Here is a 14,509-nt window from a genome sequence, read left to right on the forward strand (position 1 = left end):
TATTTAAGGTATTAGACCTATGCAGTGCATTTAACAATGTAATGTAAACTTCTAGTCCTTGAAAGTTATTATTACTATTTAGGATAATTAAGAAATACAAGTTAGTAGTTAGTCATCTAACAATCAAATCTGTGGCCACGTTAGGTATGATTTCAAGGTCAAACAGAGATATTTTAGATAGACAGATGGTCTTAAAAGATTTCAGAGATCTACAGAACACAGCATTTAAGATGTTTTAATAATATAAGGCTTTTCATGACAGTGAGACACATCTGCTCCTGGCAGCACCAATTTACTTCAAAAAAGGATGGTGGGCATCAAAGAACCTCCATATGGAGTTGGATTTCTTTATGGCAAAAGTTAGCCATTGGGTAAGAAACTGCCCTTGCCTTGTCTTCTAACAGTATGGTGTCCAAATTTGACAAGCAGGACACAAAAGAAAGCAACTGCTGAACTTTGACAAGACAAGCTTGGACAGCCCTTCAAAACTCCTGCTTCATAGATGATTCTGTCAGATATTCTAGGCCTGCAGGCTAAAGATGGATGCCCCACCATTTCAGAGGAACCTTGGGTGAGTGTCCAGGCAGCCAGCTGTTTCTGCCATTTCTATAGTTTTGGAAATTGTTTGCTCTGTACTTCCTATTTATTCAGGTAATATTACATCCTTCTCAGGTCTCTGATGGGGTTGAAGATTGGATAGCTATAGTTACAGTTTTCTGCAGTTTTGACAGAAAGTAAATCAGGCACAAAACTTTGGACTGATCAAGATAGGATAGATTATGAAGTAATTTCTACAATTTGGCAAATGCAAATGGACTAGACATTGTGAATGTAATTCTTACCTGATAATTGCTCTTATTGTATATAGTTTTACTGTATAAAATTAAAACCATTCCTTTTATTTAGACAAAAGGAGGTAAATGTTATGGTATATTTGTACACTGTGTAAAGATAAATTGCTGTGATTGGTATAATAAAAAGCTGAATAGTGGCCAACAGCTAAGCAAGAGGTATAGATGGGACTTCCAGGCAGAAAGAGGAAGAGGAGGAGGAATCAATGTGCATGGAGACATCAGGAGATGCAGAGCAAATAGGATGTATAGGAGGAGAGGTAACAGCCATGAGCCACATGGCAGAAAATAGCTTAAGATAAATGAGTTAAGTTACAAGACCTAGTTAGGAACAAGCGTAAGCTACAGGGTGAGCTTTCACAATTAATATGAAGTCTCCATGTCATTATTTGGGAGTTGGTAGGATAGAAAAAAACTCATTACAAGTGACAACCCCTTTTAGCTTTCTATTTGTGTGTTTGCTTTTATAATATTTTTACTTTATTAGTGTATATCTGCTGTATGGAACCAAGGGCTTCAAACTCTAATTTTTGTTCAACTATATCATGTCTTTGAGCATGTTCACTCCCATCTCATTCTAGTCCCTTTCCTCTTCCCAAGTAACTCTATTTCTACTTTCATGTTGTGTGTGTATGTGTGTGCATGTGCATTGTGTGTCCCAGTGTGTGCATGCACACACATACACATATGATCAGGGCTCCAGATAAGAAAGAAAAGAGTCTAGCTTACTTTTTTTGTGTGTTTTTTTGTTATTCGGAGTTTTTCATTTGTTTGATTTTTTTATATCAGAAAATGGATGTAACTGGGAATTCTTCGATGGTGACTACCAAGACGCTGGCTGTGAGCTAAGAACTGCTACCGGGTCACTGAGTCAGAGAAAACAGCATTGTGGTGGAGGAACTGACAGGGAGTCCTTACCTGTGGCCCTAGTGCTCCTGGGGTTCCTGGTGGACCCACTTCGCCTTTCTTCCCCTGAGTACAGAAGAGAAGCCAGAGTTAATAGTGAAACATCATCCCACAGAGCCCGAGGAATAGTGTCTCTCAAGGAAATCCCTTCTCAATGACTCAAGCTCCTCTGCTTAATGGGTTGCATCCCCAGGAGCGCCCAACAGAGGTGCAGTGTGGGATCAGTAAAGGGGGCACATGCTTAGGGGTCATCCAGGAGGCTACTTGGTTCCTAGCTCTGTAAATAATATTAAAGATAGTACATGGCATGCTGGGCAGAGGTGGCACATGCCTTTAATCCCAGCACTCGAGAGGCAGAGGCAGGCGGATCTCTGTGAGTTCAAGGCCAGCCTGGTCTACAGAATGAGATCCAGGATGGGAACCAAAACTACACAGAGAAACCCTGTCTCAAAAAAAGAAAAAGAACGATAGCACAAGGCCCAAAATTCCCAAGGCAGATCAAACAAGAGCATTGGTTTTTGTGTGTGTAGTTTGTTGTTGATATACAAACATGTATATTTGAAAATATTTTTCATTTATATATATATATATATATATATATATATATATATATATATATATATTTTCTGATTACATTCTCCCATCCCCCAACTCCTCCCAGATCCTCCTCACCTCCCTGCACACCCAACTCCATTACTTCATAACCCCTGGGTCCCTTTCCTAACCTGCCTGATGGTGCTGACTCTCACCAAAGAAAAGGCTGAACAAGTGTGAATCTCCCTTCTCGTCTCTCCTCTCTCACTCCACTCCCCCACACTCCATTCTTCAGAATTCCTGCATGCTACCGACTGTCTTCATGAGCCTTGCTTTCTAACAGTAACTACCCTGAGCTGCATCCTACAAGAAGATGTGCTGAGTGCCTCTGCCTCTACCCTGCAGAGTCACACAGTGTGACCTCCTCTATTCATACAGATAGTCCCCACCCATGGATGGGCAGGCCAAGGAGTGTGTTTGCACCCTCCTGGGTGATAATCTGTGCAGCAGATACAATGCATCACTGATGAGATCATGAGGGCAGCCACCCTCATTAGACCCCATCAAACCAGCTGGGAAGTGTATTGTTGCATTTAATTTACACAGTGAGCTTCATGATCTGAGTGACAGAAAATGGTCTCTTCTGCATTACTCCCTTGGTTCCTGGAATGTTGCCTCATTAAATAAAGAGACTAGTTAGAAAGGAAAAAAAAAGTTCTGTAAAACCCACATTTCTCAAGACAGGTTTGGTAGGAAACTCTGCCTAGCTTCTCTACCTACATATTCCAATTGAATCTGTTTATCAAGAGGACCCTGTGCAGATGTTCAGAGGCCCAGCCTATCAAGTCTGGCCCCCAAAGCCTGCTTGTTATACAGATGGGAAGGCACAGGCCAGGGTTCCAGCCAATTACAGTTGAGAGCATGCTTAGGCTTAAGACCGCTCTCCAAACATCACAGCACATGTCTGCTTAGGTGAAAAGGACTTTCGAATGTTAGATCTCTCACTTAATGCCTCTGGCCCTCTGCTCTCTGTTCTCTGCTCCCCAGTGACTCCTGCTTGTCCCCATGATCCTGAACCCCATCTTGTACACACACAGCAGGCTTGGTCTCTCCCTGCACCCAGCCCCAGTACTTTCTTTCTCTTTGCTTCTTGTCTTCTTCTCTCCTTTAATCCCTCCTACCCTCCCTTTCCTTTTTCCCTTCTTCTTCCTATTCCCCCTCCCTCTTTTCTCTCCTTCCTGTCATCCTTTCTTCAATCTCTCTGTCTTTTCTTCCTTCTCTTCATCTTCCTCCCATATCACATGAGCACTTAGGACTCGGGAAGACTCCCCTGAGGAGGGGTGCCGAGGTAAGGTTGGAAGGAAAAGGAGCCTCCCTGGGGAGCAAACCAAGGACAAAGAAAAAAGAAATGTAGATGTGTCCTCAGGAAGCATATGAGAATGGGACATCCTCACTCACATACTGTGGGAAACTGAGGCACATGAATGGGGGGAGGCAAAGGAGGTCAGCACAGAGCCCCAAACGGTATGTGTGTCCCGGACTAAGCCGAGTCCCGGGCTGAAAACAATCACATCTGATTTACCGTGTGCAGACTCTGGAGCGCACAAGTGATCAAATGGGGCTTGGAGACAGAACAAGGCTGGTCAAGCCACTCCTGCATGCTCAGCACATGCCATGCCACCCAAGCATCAGCTCACCCCTGGACAACTGCAGTACCCCCAGACAGATATCTTCCTTCACACATTTTCCCCTCTAAGAAGCCAGAGTTAAACTCATAAAACATCCATTGCTTTCTTTCTGCCCAATCACAGTGTTTCTTAACTCAGACCAAAATTTCAGTGCCCCCCAGTCTGTCCTTTAGGACCCCATTCCTGCATGTTTTTCTCACTTCTTTCTACCCTCCTCCACCTCCTAGCATGATGGCTCCCCGCCTCTGTCTTGAATTGGCAAAGTAACCACAAACCAAATGCCTCTCTCTCAGGTCTACCTCCTGCCTGGACAGCTGCTTCTCCAGAAACCCATCTGGTCTCTGCTCAACGGTCCTCTCACCTGACTATCTCCTTGGAAACCTCATGCAAACAGCACTCTTTCTGCCTGCTATAGCCCCTCATCCAGCTGGACCTCCCTCAGTGTGTATTACCACCAATACCCCATTGATGTCCCTGTTTATTTACTGTCTCTCTGTCCTACTGGGACACACATCATTAAGTAGTAGGTGTTGGTTCTGGTTTTATTTGATATTCTACCTTGAGGTCCCAGAACAGTACCTGCCACATAATGGATGCTCAGTGCACACTTGTGGGCTGGATAGATAAGTCACCTTTGAGGTGGATGTGAGTCACAGCAAAGACCATAGCAGTGGGGAGATCTGTGTGGGTCGGAGGTAGATGATATCAGAAAGATAGGAAGAGTCTATGTGGTGATACATGGCCTTTCAGAGTGTGACTGTCTGGCCAAAGCCCCTTGATCCAGACCTGGCCCTAGAGCACTTGGCCTGCAGGGGACATGGGATCCACGCCAAAATGAGTTTCCGGACACTTGTCAGATGAAATTCAAAATGTGGTCACAGATGCCTTTAGAAGCAAGCCACACCCTAGAGGCACCCATTCTCACCTTTCATTTGGCCCTGCTCTGGTGACAGCAGACATTAAGAGGCTGACCATAAACAGAGCCCATTCCCGGCTCCTCTTCCTCAGGAAATGGAAAACAGACCCCTTTAGTGTTCTACCTGGACAGATGCCCCTCCTCTTTCCCCAGGTTATTTCACAGAAAGTTGCCGGTTATTCACAAGATGAATTCAGGACCAATCCAGCGTCATCCCTCTGGTGGTAGGAATGAAACATTGAATAGGTCCTGGGAGGAGTCAAAGAGGAGAAGACAGGATGTGAAAGCCTGGCTGCTGGCTGAGCAGAGTAACTCAGATGCCTGCCCACCTGTGCAGAGCAGGGGAACAAGAGCATGAGCCTCCCTCACAGACAGGAGGCTATGGGGTCTGTAGATGAATGTCTAAGCGGTCTTATTAAATAGAAAACATGGAGCCTAATATAGGAGTGAAAGCTTTAGATCAGGGAAACAGTGAGAGCCACCAGCCAATCTACCTCACCAACTCTGCAGCTCCAAATGCCACGACTTCCTGTCTACCCAGGCTTTTATTGCCTTGCTGTTCTGCCTTCTCATTGGCTATTGTAGCTCAGCTACCTCACTTCCTCTTCCTATGCACCTGTCACCTTCTGTCTGTCTGCACAGACCTCCAGGTCTCCATCTTTGGTACTGGGATTAAAGGCGTGTGTCACCATGCTTGGCTCTGTTCCCTAGTGTGGCCTTGAACACACAGAGACCCAGCCTGCTACATGATAGGATTAAGGGCGTATGCTACCACTGCCTGACTTTGGTGTTTACTTGCTTGCTATTTCCTCTGATCTCCAGGCGAACTTTACTTGTTAACATACAAATAAAATATCACCACAGGGGTCTCTGCTTCTTCAGCAGGCCAAGATCTTACTCAAAGGTTGACATTCCCTGGAATGAAATGATAAGGAGCTATGTAACAGCCATTTGTCCAGGAAGTGCCCCACCCCTTGCCAGGATGTGAAATACAACACTCTGGAAGGGCAGACACATGTAGTAGTTTGAATGAGAAATGCCCCACATAGACTCAGCTCTCTGAACACACGGTGCCCGGTGGGTGGTACTGTCTGAAGAGATGGAGGGTGTATGGAGGCCAGCGTTGTGTGTTCATAGTCTCACTCCACTTCCTGTCCTCTTCGCCGCTGCAGATTTTCAGTTGAACACACCAGCACCGAGCTTCCTGTTCCTGCCACCATGCCTGCCCTTTGTTCCCATGCTTCCCCACCACGGTAGACTCTCAACGCTCTGGAATCGTCAGCCCAAGTAAACTCTTTCTTAAGTGTCCGTGGTTATGTTTCATCATAGCACCATCAGAAAACTAACACAAGACATGATGGCAGGTAGGAGGGTTACGGTAAGGAAAGAGAACTGCAAAGAACTCTACCCACTAAAGCAAACATAACTAACGTTAGGTTTTCAGTATGGAGGGAGAACCTTAGGGTGTGACAAGAGACCAGGGAAGGCCATGAAAATGTGTCCTCAAACTAGCATCATGAGGCTGCCTCTCTCCCGAAAAGAGCAGAATCTTCATCATCTATGTGGGGGCATCAGCCAGAGAAACACCAGGGGAGCCATGTTCTGGCTGGCTGTGTCCCCTGAGGACATGCCTTCAACATCCTAGCACCCAGAGCCACTGGGTGCCTCTCGGCACGCTCTCTCTCTCTCCCTCTCCAGTAGTCACAGCTCCTGAGATCATCCCCTCTAGAACTTGCTGGGCCGCTTGTGTAGCAGGTCAACCCTGCTAAGGGGAAAGAAGCCTAGTCTAAGCTTCCCACCTCTAAAACAGTCACAGGCTGAACACCATATCTAAGACACATGGGAGCCATCCGACCTGAAGATCCCTCACCCAAAATATCCTACCCTCTCTTTCAACAGCATCCAGCATTAAAATTCGCATACCTGAAAGACAGTTCTAACACCCCTTTAGGGCTTCTGACCTTTGAGATTATGGCTGCATCATTTCTGTCTCTGTAATACTTCCTCCCCATTTCAACCTATCAAAATCACATCCTGGGGGCAATGGCACCTCTTCCAGAAAGGCCAACAATAAGAAGAAGTATAGGCAAAAGTGGAGAAAAGACATGTGAGATGTGCATTCCCTTGCATCACTCACAGATGAATGAGTTAGAATCTCAGGAGCTGGACACAAAGTCCCCAACAGCTGTGTTAGCGTCAGCTGAAGTCAGTGAGCAGCTGCTATGCACTTCCTGAATTGGACAGGTTCTTTTGTAATAAAGAGTTATTCTGCTAACAGTAGGTCTGCTTCCTGAATTTTTAATTTTCGTCTCTTTCAAACTGCGGCCCAGCACAATATCTGGGTAAGTATTCATCATCTCTCACAAGGGCAGATTTTTCAAGGGATTCTGGGTGCCAAAATGTTGAGCAAAACTGCTATTTCCAGGGCCTGTCCGCCCATGGAGAGCGGAGAGGCCTATAAATTCTGAACAGCAAACTTTTCCTAGCCAGGATGTGTTAACACAGCCACAGGCAGGGCCATTAGCTCACAGGAGGCTTGGCTGCGCCTCTCAGCTAATGTGTACCGTATGGTCTTTTGCTCAGCCCCTCTTCTCCATTCCTCCAAATGTCAAGAATGATCATTTTCTACTGTTTGGATCTGAAACCTGGTGTTCAGGGACTACTTAGACTGTCCTAACAAAAGCTTGGCTCCAGGCCCTGGAATGAATCACACAGTAGCCTGTGGCCCAAACACAGTGCTCCCATCTGCTCCAGCAGCAAGTTTTAACAATGGAGAATGGAAGGAATGCCACCCAGACTGCCATTGACAAAAGTCTGCCCATGTTTCCCTCTGAAACCCGACAGAAGGCAGAGCTGGTGCACATAATAGTGTTCAGCCATCATGAGACCTCAGTGCCAAGGGAAACAGATTAAAGTGATACACATCTGCAGTACACATCTGGATATGCCTGGTCGGTGAGGAAGAAGCCTGGATCTCTGCAAGGCACTCACAGTTGGGAAACCAGCTCCTGGCTTTTACCTCCGGGATGTGGAACACACAAATTTCTAAAGCCGGTAAGGGTATGGGGCCAGGCAAACCTGGTTCTGACCAATCCCACCTTAGAGTCTGGGTAGCACTGGGGACTCTCACCCATTTCTTCAGGTCTGGGATCTATGGTTGGTCAACGGAGACTAAGCTACCATACCCCATGACACCTAGAGAAAAATGACAAGCAGGAAAACAAAATTCACAAAGCTGAGATGGGGAGGCGGCTCGGTAGGTAAGGTGTTTGGCACAAAAGGATGAAGGCCTGAGTCTGGAGCATCTGTAAGCCTAGTACTAAGGGGAGGAGACAGAATTCTGGAACTCCTGGGCCTTCCAGTCTAGCTAACCCAATCGATGAGACCTTGTATCAAATAGTAGTATAGACAGAGGGGACAAAATGCCTGATATTAACCTCTGGCCTCCACAAACATGCATATATGCACTCACAAATATATAAAATAATATACACACATGCAGAGAAAAGATGGCAAAGTTGCAGACCTGCCCTGCAGTGATGGGCCAACTACTTGCTCCCACCTCCTATCAGCTCTGTGCCTGCAAAGATGCACTCCGTTGGAAGAGCGTGCCCTCCTGACACTGGTATGTGGGAAAGGACATGAGCCATAGAGGGAACCTCTGCCTTGAGAAGGGGAGAATGAAATCTGAGAGGACCATATCTTCAGTTCTCATTAACTGATGAGAGGAAACCAGAGGATGGTAAAATCATCAAAAGGCCAAAACAATTGCTGTAAGCTTGAGCAAACAGCAGAGAACAGAGATCAGGAGGCGCTTGGGAAGGCACTGAGTTCTCACTGCAAGTTCCCAGGACCCCCTTCCTCACAATTCAATACTCCTGATTTTATACTTAGTCAAAATTTTGATATATTTTTGTCTTATCAAGACAAGAGGAACAAAAAATATTTAGGCTATACTAATAAGGGCTCATCAGCAATGAGCTAGGTGGCAACCACATTCTCTCCATCCATCCTGGGCATCCCCTGTCCAAGGTCGGTACCTGGGTGACCAGATATCAGTCCTGGGTCCTGCCCTTCTCTACACCACACAGTCATGTGTGTGCCCAGAGACCTGATTCCATGTTTGATTTATTTCCTCTGGCACACAAATTATCCAAGATAATCACCAATGTCATCATATACCACTGCATATTCCCTCATAATTCTATATATTGGATAAGTATTCACATGTATACAAATTTGTGTTTTATGCCTGTGAAATACTAATACTTCAGATACAAAACCAAGAAGAAAAGTTCTAACTCTTGTGCTTTTACACCCTAGTGGTGAGAAGACAGGTTCTCAACAAGAAGAGTATCAATGAGTCCTCTTCAGAACATGGACACAGGCTGATGTGACAAGTGTCTGGGGGTGGACAATATGGATGACAGACCTTTTGGCATGAGCGAGTTTCCTGGAAGCCTGAAATATGCAAGAACTTAGGCTGGCTCTGCTTCTTCCACTGGAACATTCCAGATCAGATACCACTGCGCATGTCCTCACCCCAGCTGACAGTAGTTCCTGCCTCCTCCTCCTCCTCCTCCTCCTCCTCCTCCTCATCCTCATCATCATTCCGAGGTCAGGCAACCAGGAGGAGGCTTAAGCAAATCACAGCATTGCTTGCTCCACCCTGGGCAAGCATTCCTTATTTATTGTGCTGTAACAAGGGCTAGGCATCTCTGCAGCTTAGATACCAATTCTCTGCCTTCACTATGTCATTGGAGAAAAACATCAGCTTTGTCTAAAATGAATGCATTCACCTTGCCAAAGATTATGCTGTCTGCCTGTGGCTAAACTCTAAAGCAACTGGCCCAGATTCCTTCTTCTACCTGATGATTTAGTCTGTGTCTGCATTCACAGGTCTCTATGCCTGGCTTTATTTGCTCTATTCTTTCACACAGCCTGAGTGTGTGTGCATCTTGATGTTCAGGAGTACTTCTTGGTGATGTTTCAATTGAAGTTGATGAGGAGGAAATGACAGGTCACAAGCAAGGGAAACAGAGATAAAATTTTTTAGTAAGCCATTCTGTCTCAGGTTTTCCTGACACAGCCAGGGACTCTAATGGCACAGGAAGCTGCTTCCAAGCTCACAACATCTCAATTAGCTGCTTCTCCCTTCCGTGTTGTTGGAGGCACTGAACTCAAACACAGTAAAAAATGGTGAGCAGCCCCAGACTATCAGAGGAGCAGAGGCTCCTGAATACCTCCAGTCACCACTTGTAACTTACTAGAGGCAACAGAGCCAGAGACGCAGCCCTCAGCTCTCCCAATGCACCCTGGAGTAATGTCTTCCCCATTGCTTCCCTCTGCTCTACAAGAGCTCTTCAGGACCCAACTTCTGCCTCTTCCCCAGTCTCCTCACTGCCCAGACTGGTTGAACTGGGCCAGGTCTGGACCTCAGCAACCTCTGTTGCCTCCATGTCTCCAGCTCTGGCCTGAGCTGCCATTTTTATCATTTGATTATCAGGGAGCTCCTGAATGGTCATCTCCCTCTTCCCTGTAATTGACTCCAAACCCAAAGGGATGCATTTAGAATGCAAGTCTGGGTCTCCACCATGGTATCCAATATTACAGTGAGCAAATGCAGCCAGGCACAGAGAGGACAAACCATGCTGAGCGCTGAGGTAAATATTTGATGAAATTTCAAACAGATTGGGGTTGGATAATGGTATTATGGTTTGGTTTTTCTTAAAATCCTTTATCTTTGGGAGACAGTGTGCTGAAATATTCATACACAAATTATGGGACTAAGAATTGCTTCCAACTAACCCAGTGGTGGGTAGAGTTGAGTGTAGATATAAATAAAACAGACTTTTCTATGATTTCATAAATGTTAAAATGGATATTGGGGATATAGAGGTTCACTTGGATATTCTTTCAACTTTTGCATAATTTTTTTCCATAATAGAACATGGCGAAGGCAGCCAGTTGCCCCACATTTCAGACACAATGAAAGCCACAGTCCTACAATGGCCTCCAAGGCTAAATGCTAATTGCTCTGAGGTTCTCTTAAGTCCCCTGCTAGACCCTTGATGGCTCTAACTATGCCTTGACTAGATAAGGCCCTCCCCCAGTCCCTCAGCTGAGGCTGCTCCCTCTGCCTGGTGTGGACTTTCTACAGCCCTCAGCCTGAGCAGCTACCTCACTGCCTGAGAGCCTGCTCCAGCTCATCATTCTCTTGGGGGCCTTTCAGCATCGCCTGCTTAAATGCTAACTAATGTGTCTGCCTTTCCCGGCCTGCCAGAATACCACCAGCATGACAGCAGTTACCCTCAGGGAACCACCAGCGTGCCCAGTCAATGACGAAGAAACATGTGTTGAAAGGATGAACTTAGAGTAGAAGGAAAGGAGAAAAAGATATGGCTAGGGTAGGAGAAGAGCAAGAAGATCAAAAAGAGCAAGAATGAGAAAGGAAAAGAGGTGGGAAGGAGGAATGGAAGGTGTAAAGTCCCCAGTACGGTTTCAGCAGGGCTGGAATAAGAAGCCACGCCACGGCTCTTTGGGGTGATAACTGATGTATACCCAAACTAGAGAATTACAAATGACACGGCTGGATGGGACCAATGCAGAGAAGCCACAGTAGTCCCCTTTGCGGGACACTTTCTATGTTCCATGGCCATCTTCAGCATCCCTTTAAGTACAAAGCTACCCCAGACAGCACCTGCTCCCACATCACTACTCTCCGAAGGCTCAGCAGCTTTGTCTAAGCTGAGCTTCCCTCGCCTCTGAGTATCTCACAGTCCTTATCCACTTCTCTGGAGATGTGACAAAGCTTAGCCTTAGGTGATTTTGAGCATCAGCCTGGAGAGCCCTATGTCTTTCTGGCAAATCCTGTGGCAGATAACAGAACATCTGTGCTTCAAAAGAGCTCAAAATAAAGTGTGTGGACATATGGTACACTGAAAGACTGAGCAAAAAGTAAGACAAGTTTTGCAGAAGGGTGTAGAGTCCTGGGTAGAAATACCTGAGGGGCCACTGAGCAACTGTCTTCTGTAAGAATCTGGCCTTGATTTATAGACATTATTGCCAGGTCTGGCACACAGTTGGAGCTTGCCACGTCTCAACCCACACCACCCACAGCTCTACCCGAGCCTCTCAATCCTTTTTGATTCCCTTGAGCCTCCTTGTTCTGTTCATCAAATCTCAAAAACTGATATACCCGCTCTGTTCTCAAGTCCCTGGAGCTGTGTTAAGTAAGACCTAAGCCAAGCCCACGTTTCATCTGTGGTTAGCGTGGCTCACAGAGTTAAAGAGCTTCATAGCATGATAATAGCTGATTTTGGAAGCACACACAGTAGGTTCCCGGCAATCCCAGCTATTAAAGCAAGCCCCTACAAGATGCCCCTTCTCCTTTCAGTGAGTAAAATAAAGATGTAAATAAAAACTGTTCATAAAGAGATCTATGAAGCATCTATGTTGGGGAAAGTGGCACCTGCAGACGGTCAATGCCAATGAAGTAAAGGGCTCATAAACATTAACTATAGAACATGTGAAGACATTTCCTTCTCTTAAGATTGTATGTGGACATGTTCAGAGAATAAAATCCCAACCCTGGGACAATCTGCTTCCCATTCTGAGCATCCTTTCTCACAGCAAGTCAGCCACTATAAGGCTTCACCACTATAGTAAGAAAGCAAGAGACTTGCAAAGACCAGTTGGCATACAAGAGTCACAGAGCCTGGAGGCCAAACCCATATACTTGTTTCAAAGCCTAGGATCCCTCTACTACAAGGGAAAGAAAACAATATGGTAACTACTTCATTTGGCTGACAGGGGGAATTGAGATGGGCTGTGGCTGAGTATGCTGAATGTGAAAGTGACTCTCTTGTCTCCCACCCATGGCACCTTGGAGACATCTTTCCACATCTCTCCTGGCCTTCACAATGAGCTTCTCTCAGAATCCTAGAGGTTCAAGATGGCTAAATTCAACAGAATTGTTTGAGAGGTCACCAGTGCACAAGGACAGGTAGAGTTTGTTGAGTGGCAAGAGTCATGCATGATTTCAGAAAGCAAGATATAGAGTGTTGTGGGCCCAACTCTCTCAGTTAATCCACAGCATGTATGCAAAACCATCCTCCAAAGGAGCTACAAAATCTTCGGGCTAAATAGAACAGTAAGTAGGTTAGGGGCTGTCTTCATCAGATGCTAGGACCCCTACCCACCCATGGATCAGTGGCTCCATGGCCTCGGGATAAAAAAACTGCAGAGTAGAGAAGCTCCCTGTGCCAGGAGCTGCCTGTCTCACTCCTGGATTTAATTACCCTATGGAGAGCTCCATGTGGGACTAGAAAAGTGAGCACAAGCTTCAGAGGTGGATTCCAGTGAGTGGGTAGGCACTCTACTAGGAACTGGGACACAGAGCTGAGCCTGAGTCCTGGTCCAGTTTCCCAGGAACCATAACAGCAGAGTATCCAGCTTGTGTATGCTGCGGCAGCCCTTCTAGAAACCAAAGCATGTGACACTATGCCAGGTACGCAAAATTTTACAGAAGGAGGCAGTGACTAAATTAAATTAAAGATAATTACATCAAATAGACTAAAGTGAGAAAAAGTATTCAAAAATAATGTAGATATTTAAATTAAAGTTGTTAATGTGTTGGCATATTGCTACCTTTGTCTCTATTTTCTCTTAGGCTTTTCTCAAAATTGAACTCCCACATCATCTCCTGTGAGAAGCTTTGGCCACAGTGAGCCTGGGTCAGTGGCTTACCGCTGAGTACAACCCCCTATCTAGCTTCTTTCTGGTAGGAATTCTGATTTCACAGGGATGTGTCCCTTTGTGCCAGACTCACAACCAATTACAGACTATTCTCCGTGTTTCCAAGGGTCAGATCAAGGCCGAGAACAAAGTGGATTCTAAACCAGATTAATGAACTGAGCCCAATCTTTCAGTTCTCAATATTCACTACAAGCTCCTGGGGAAAGGGGCTGAACTTGAGTCCTCTGTTGGGTGTCAGGCAATGGAGACCACGCAATTGAAGTCAGTGTGGGTGAGCAGGACACCAGAAAGAAAACATGGTTTACTTACTCGGAGACCTTGAGGTCCAAGGGGTCCCTCTCTGCCTTCTGGACCAATCAAACCCTTTAAGAGGAGAAAAAGGAAAAGGAAGGAGAGAATGTTAAGTGTGGGGTTCCATGGTATGGCATATGCTCTGCCTTCTCATTCTCATTGGACAGGAGCATGTCCCTGAACCCAAATGTAAAATTATGGGGTCAGAGAAGCAGCAATCTATGATCTACAATCTACTCTATAACATGCAGGTGGATTTGGGCTTTTTAAACCAAGAAGACATGGGCAGTGTCACACATACAGCCGAAGAGCACAGCAGGAACTGCATGGTTAACTCAGTAGTTTGCATGAAGCCACAGAGACGAATCACCTAAAACCCAAATGTCTAACTCTTAAGTCTGTGCCCATTCTTTGCATCCTGCTGCCTCAGAAGGAACCAGCTTGGGTTTTTTGACTCTCGGGAAACAGTAAGCAAAGTACAAAAGTTATTACAAACAGAACCTGGAAATATGGTTCCACCATTAAGAGCACTTGTTGCTCTTCCAAAGGCCCTAGGTTCAGATCCC

General features: G+C 45.8%; 1 long non-coding RNA gene across 1 annotated transcript; it reads right to left on the reverse strand.

Annotated features, from left to right (window-relative positions):
* Positions 1-1,768: 1,768 nt before the first annotated feature.
* On the reverse strand, positions 1,769-14,015 carry LOC131902017 (uncharacterized). The gene is made up of 3 exons (XR_009376976.1): positions 13,962-14,015; positions 7,994-8,090; positions 1,769-1,823 (listed from the first exon to the last, which is right to left on the reverse strand). It is a non-coding gene; the product is annotated as an uncharacterized LOC131902017 (long non-coding RNA).
* Positions 14,016-14,509: the final 494 nt, after the last annotated feature.

Source organism: Peromyscus eremicus, unplaced genomic scaffold (genome assembly GCF_949786415.1).
Source record: "Peromyscus eremicus unplaced genomic scaffold, PerEre_H2_v1 PerEre#2#unplaced_1208, whole genome shotgun sequence".
In the NCBI taxonomy this organism is placed as follows: Eukaryota; Metazoa; Chordata; class Mammalia; order Rodentia; family Cricetidae; genus Peromyscus; species Peromyscus eremicus.